The following is a 6,198-nucleotide window of genomic DNA, read 5'->3' as shown; positions in this document are numbered from 1 at the left end:
ATTACCGTTTCCACATATATTAGCGTAGGATTCGACTTAAAGAAACATTTATTATTTTGTTATTATACTTCGTTTAAACGACGGTTGTATATTAAATAAAGCATATCCATTACAATGAATTTCAAGTGTTTCACTCATCTCTTTCAAAATTGATCTGTTTATTGATATTACATTGCATTAGGGCTTAATAATATGATATTAATTTAAATAACATTTATGGGACAATACAATGTAGTGTTATGACAAGTTAACTAAAATTTATTACATTTTCCTTTGTATTATAACATTGTTCATATTCTAGTGAGATACATATATGCATGAAATAAATAAAAAAGTGTTTCTCAACTTATCGACACCAGCATCGTTTTCATAAAATTATACATGTCAGTTTATATAAATGTACATAACAGATGCGCCGAATGTTTAAATCTGTGTTATACGCCCGGTTGACTGCACTTTTCAGAATACTCAAGGGCCTCACGACTTATAAGGTATAGCAAGCTGACATCTAAAGTTACGCTGACAACAGAGGCATTACAAACATAGTTCGAGGACTGAAGTTATTTTTGGATCAGCGCTTGTGTAGCTGGGAAAAAATAGCCAGCTTAAGAAAGTGAACATTTTCTTTGGCCTATCCGCATGTGCTGATGATTTCAGGTAGGATTGTCAGGCTTCATCTGCGTGTTCTTCTTCCACTGTCATCTTTCTCTATTTTCCTTTCTTCTTCTACCTCAAACTCATGTCGGCTTCTTTTCTGCAAGTTACAATAAAAACAAAATATAAAATATATTACAAATCTTCGCTCTTTCCTAGACAGACTATTACAATAAGTGAAATTATTTTAAATCTAGTAAATATGTGTGTAAGAGGACAACGTATTCAATTATGAGTTAAATTTAGCAAAAGCATCTAACCATTCAATTTGGATAGAAAAGTGCAGATTCACTTAACTTTTTCCTTGTTTGTACGAATCAAAGACTTGAATAGTTGTTTTACTCTCTGTTTTACACAAACATACATATATAATGTTACTATCACCCATGTCGATAAGGTGAAAATATTTTTACCCCTCTAAAGTTCGAATAATTTTATAAATTTCAACAATTGTGGACTTACAGAATGTTAATTTTTTAATAATGCATTGTTTATTTCTTCAAGTGAGAGTAAATACATGACAGGTGTCTCAAGTGCCCGAATTTCAGTTAATCTTGTGAAATTAATAACAAAAAGTACAGGTATTAAAGCTAAAACTGATTATGAATCTGTTTAGTGACGCCTTTTATTCAGCAATGTTTAGGATTACTAGTACTGTTTAAATCAGTTACTTGTGAATAATAATTAAAATATATTAGATCTCCAATTTTTTTCGGGAGAAGAATTTATTATATGTTAGAGAAACCCTGTTTATTATTAGAAAATCAAAGTCAGCGTTTTGTAAGTTTTAGTCAAATCTTTAGACTGATCATATCAAACACCTGTATTATTATAACTGGAAACATGTAGCAAGTGTTAACAACTCTCTGAATTTTTTCAAGACGAATGAAATTTCCGATTTACATAAAATCTCTGATTAATGGTCTTAAAATGCATGGAATCACCTTTCTTTCTCCCTCAGAATATGATACGAAACCTCTCATTATTTTCAAACGTTAGAAAACCTCGCATTTTTTCATAGTAGGTGACATTTTGCTACATGTAAAGAAATGTGAAAGACAATTATTTGTATAATTCACGGTTGATCGATCCAGTAACAAAACATCACAAAACATAATCTTACTGATTCACTTTACTGGATAGACAAAAACCAGAACTATCTTTTTTCGTGGTTCACTGAATAATCTACTCATCAAACTTACTATAAGATCTGGTTTTAAAATTATTAGATTTTTTTAAAATCTTAACATTTTGTGTTCTCTGGTTAGCATTTGAATTACAAAACAAAATACAAAATGCTTACAATAGTATGTATATAACGTAGAAAAGGGTCTTTATTTTCAGTTTTTGTGTATATTTATTGATTGTACCATGTGCAAACATTTAATATTTTATTAAAAATATTAAAAAATGATGATTTTTATATTCTCAATTAGAAAGCATCCACAATTACGTGTTTCCTTATCCTTTTGTTACTCCAGATAACAACCCATTTCTTTAGCTTCTAACTTTTCAGTCTGTTCATTTATTCACAAATGTTTTTCAGTTTTTAAACTCATTCCATAAAATTTATTTTTAAGCAAACTGCATCTCTTTGCTAAATTTTACTTTTAATATATGTGTTTTAGCTTTAAAAACAATATGCTTAAAACATTTTTTTTCCTGTAATTCACCAGCTGCTAATAGGTTAATGGAGTATAACAAATCATGCGCGCTTCGAAAACTTAAGGATGCATGTGATACCGCTTTACCTGTTAAGGAGAAGAAAGAAAAGAAAAAAGAAGAAGAAGGATATAAATTTGGAAATTCTTACTTCTCACATTTCTTTTCATTTGGGACAAAACATTTTGGCAGGTTTGTTTTTATACACCCTAATAGCTCGTTTGTTTGCAATTTTGCACAAAATTACACGAGGATTATTTGTGCTAGTTTTCCTGATTCAGCAGTAAAAGGGAAGAGGAAGGCAGCTAATTATCAGTACCCATCGCCAACTCTTGGGCTATTCTTTTATCAAATAATAGTGGGATTGCTTTTAGCGTTATAATGTCCGAACGGCTGAAAGCTGAGCATGTATAGTGAGATGGGGATTCGAACCCACGACCATCAGGTTGCTAGTGAAGCGTCCTAACCACCTGGCATGCTGGCCTGCCCTAGTAGCTAAGTAATATATCTCAGGACTCACACCTCTAAATCGCTGGCTTTAATGCTCACAGTGTGTAGCTTTTCGTGTTTTAAACAAACAAACAAGAAAGTCAAATTGTTTGCACATATAATTTTATTTCATATTACATGTAATCGTTGGGTATCTTAGCAGTCTTATTTCTGTATATACTAAATATACAAAGATATAAATTACTTTTTTCTAAGCTCATCTTGTCAAAAATTTATAAAAAATACATCTTTTTAGGATAATTTAAGATATATGATTGTAGTAAAATATATGAATTATTATACTTGAAAAGATCATGTTAAATATTTTGTAACATAGAAACGATTTTTGTTGTTTTAGTTTCAATATTTCAGTTTTCGGTTTAATTAATTTAATTGGTTCATGAGATAGAACTAACCTCAGGAAAACAACAAAAAGGTTAGTCAGTAGGCAACTAGTGAAGTATAAATTACTTGGAAAACATTTTTCAAACCAAAAACAGCAATTCTTGCACTACCAAAGCACAAAAATAAAGAATACGGATTTGTTTAAATAACTAGAAGACTATTTTAAACAACATGTAACCACTAAAGTAAGTATGCTCTTTAGTACCACACATTTTAGGTTAGAAAAAAAAAGACTTTGTTAAGGTGAGTCAACAATTTTTAAATCCACAGGGATACTCGAGTTTTCTAGCTTTTAAAACAGCTTGTAAAGTAAACAAGCCCTTTTTCTTTTTATTTTGAGTCGGAAGACAGCTGTCATCTCCTCTGAAACCTGAATCTCTTTGATTACTCTGAAGTGGTGAATAAAGAGTGCTAATTCTGGTTAGTGTGTCTCAAGATTCAAGCCATCTGCAACCGTAAATCTGTCCGCCAACATCCTTGTACTCCATTTAAAGCTCTTTCTGCTTCTTGTCTTACAGGTTGACCCTCTCCAGTTGATGGTTCACCAGGCCTACCACGAAACTTGGTGAACCTACGATATTTTCCGTGTTGTTCACTGATGTGCCCGAGAGAACGTGAAGCGTAGATGAAGGCTTAATAATGGGTATTAAAGATGAAGTTGCCCCGTCTTTTATACAGAAACCAAAGATTCGAGAGGAAGATGATGGAAATAAGTTGATATTTCAGTGTCAGCTAACTGCTAATCCCCAACCCGACGTTACATGGTTCCGAGGGGAAATTCAACTCTTCAATGATTCTCGAACGGTAATCAGAGTAGTGGAAGTAGGGCCGAATAAGTACAATATCAGCTTGGATTTAGATGACGTGGTTGATACAGACGGAGGATTATACAGAGTCAAAGCAAAAAACAAGCAGGGAGAAGCAAGCGCTTCAATAAACTTGAATCTCAGCTGTGAGTATGATGCTTTGTCGTGTTAATTATTTGAATAAATATATATATATATGTGTATATTACAAAAGAAGTACTTTTATTTCTTTTTATCATTACCACTTTTATTGAAACACAATAACGTGTTTACATATGCATATTTATTGAATCAATGTTCCCCAGTGGCACAGCGGTGTGTCTGCGGACTCACACCGCTAGAAATCGGATTTCGATACCAAGAGTAGCAGAGTACAGATAGTTCATTGTGTAGATTTGTGTTTAATTCTAACCAAACAAGCTAATGAATCAAAATTGTTTCATTATACGTTAATAAATTACTCATTCTTCTTTTTGTACAAAATACCTCCGCAATATTGGATACGACTTAATTATAAATTAAACATGTAACTGCTTTTTTTACAAAGCTGTATACACACTAATTACTTATTTTATCTTAAAACATTTCTAAGTAAAAGAAATTTAGCATATTATTAATAAAAACAACAAAATACTTGTTAGGCGTACAAATTGTATCAAAGGAGAATAAGATTTATTCCAGGTCAGTTGCTCTCAAGTGAAATCATACTAATGAACTCTCGATGACGAACATGCTAATTTTAGATGTCAATTTGGTTTTGATTGTCTGTTTGTTTTGTTTTAACGCAAAGTTTCAAAATGGGTTATTTGCCATGTTTCCACTGCAGGAATAGAAACCAAAATTATAGTTATAATCCCTCAAATTTACCGCTGAGTCACCGAGGAATCGTTTAATATTTAACAATAAATTTTAGATTGAATAATCAGTATTTTTTCAGACATTATACTTGAGGCTGAGGTCTTTCATTGTTATATACACTTCGCAAAATTAAGTTTTTCAGGTAATTGCTTTTAAGGTATTGAATAACGCTACACGTTTTGTAATTTTCACGAATATTTTCTTATAATTTTGCTTATTTTCTACAATATAATTGAAATAATAATTATGACATAACTTCATATTAATGTCTAAAGAAAAAAGAAAAGAAATCGACGAGATGTGATGGAATTCACCAACTACTGAAAAAGTGAAAAGGAAGCAAAAAGACAACATATCCATCTGATGTAATAATAAACTTGCATCAAACTGAAGAACACATAGTATACCAAAATCAGTAGTAACAATATAAAACTTTTTTCAAAATTTTCTTCAGGAATTTTCTTTAGTAATACATCCATGTGTTTGAATTTGTTTGTTTTGAATTTCTCACAAAGCTACTCGAGGGCTATCTGCGCTAGCCGTCCCTAATTTAGCAGTGTAAGACTAGAGGGAAGGCAGCTAGTCATCACCACCCACCGTCAACACTTGGGCTACTCTTTAACCAGAGCAAGGTGGGATTGACCGTCACATTATAATGCCCCCACAGCTGAAAGGGCAAGCATGTTTGGTGCGACCGCGATTCGAACCCGCGACCCTCGATTACGATTACGAGTCGAACGCCCTAACACGCTTGGTCATGCCGGGCCCAAATCCATGTGACACTATCATATTAGCTGCAATTTCGCTATGGGATAATGAATATCTTATAATAAAAACGGTCAAATTCTACTATGCAAATACAGTATTCCAAACATTGGTTAACAGTGCTGTTGACTAGCACATTCGTTACTTTTGGGCCGTGGTTTATAAGGGTAACAGTTACATCTTACTTTCTGTCAGACAAATCATATTAGCTGCCTTTTCTCTATCACTTCAACACAGAAGAAGGTTAGTGCAGATAATTGTGGGCGAATATCCGAAAACAAACAAGTCAAAGAATATTCCTCAATATTTAACAATTCAGTTTTTAAACCAGTTCTAACTTGATTGTAGACTCCCTTTTTACTGTCGAGTGTTGTTGTTTTTTAGTTCTTGTTGTTGGTTATTGCCTTACATAATATGACGGTTTTGTAAAATCTATTGTTTTCTCTGTGATTTTAAATCTGCAGTTTGTGGATCATTGGTGGTCTGCAACTGCTTTCAGGTGGTTCGTAGAAAGGTAAGCTAATTAAGGAGAGGAAGCGACTGTATATAGTGTATAAAA

The 6,198-nt window shown here is 32.5% G+C and overlaps 1 pseudogene across 1 annotated transcript in view; it reads left to right on the top strand.

The window, feature by feature from the left end:
- Positions 1–520: 520 nt before the first annotated feature.
- LOC143244816 (twitchin-like) overlaps positions 521–6,198 on the top strand; it is a 296,421-nt pseudogene continuing 290,743 nt past the window's right edge. Inside the window, exons 1-2 of the transcript XR_013025339.1 lie at positions 521–657; positions 3,729–4,162. The product of XR_013025339.1 is annotated as a twitchin-like (transcript). The remainder of the gene's footprint in view (positions 658–3,728; positions 4,163–6,198) is intronic.

The sequence above is a fragment of the Tachypleus tridentatus genome, chromosome 2, assembly GCF_004210375.1.
Source record: "Tachypleus tridentatus isolate NWPU-2018 chromosome 2, ASM421037v1, whole genome shotgun sequence".
Lineage (NCBI taxonomy): Eukaryota > Metazoa > Arthropoda > Merostomata > Xiphosura > Limulidae > Tachypleus > Tachypleus tridentatus.
This window is presented reverse-complemented; position numbering and strand designations above follow the sequence as displayed.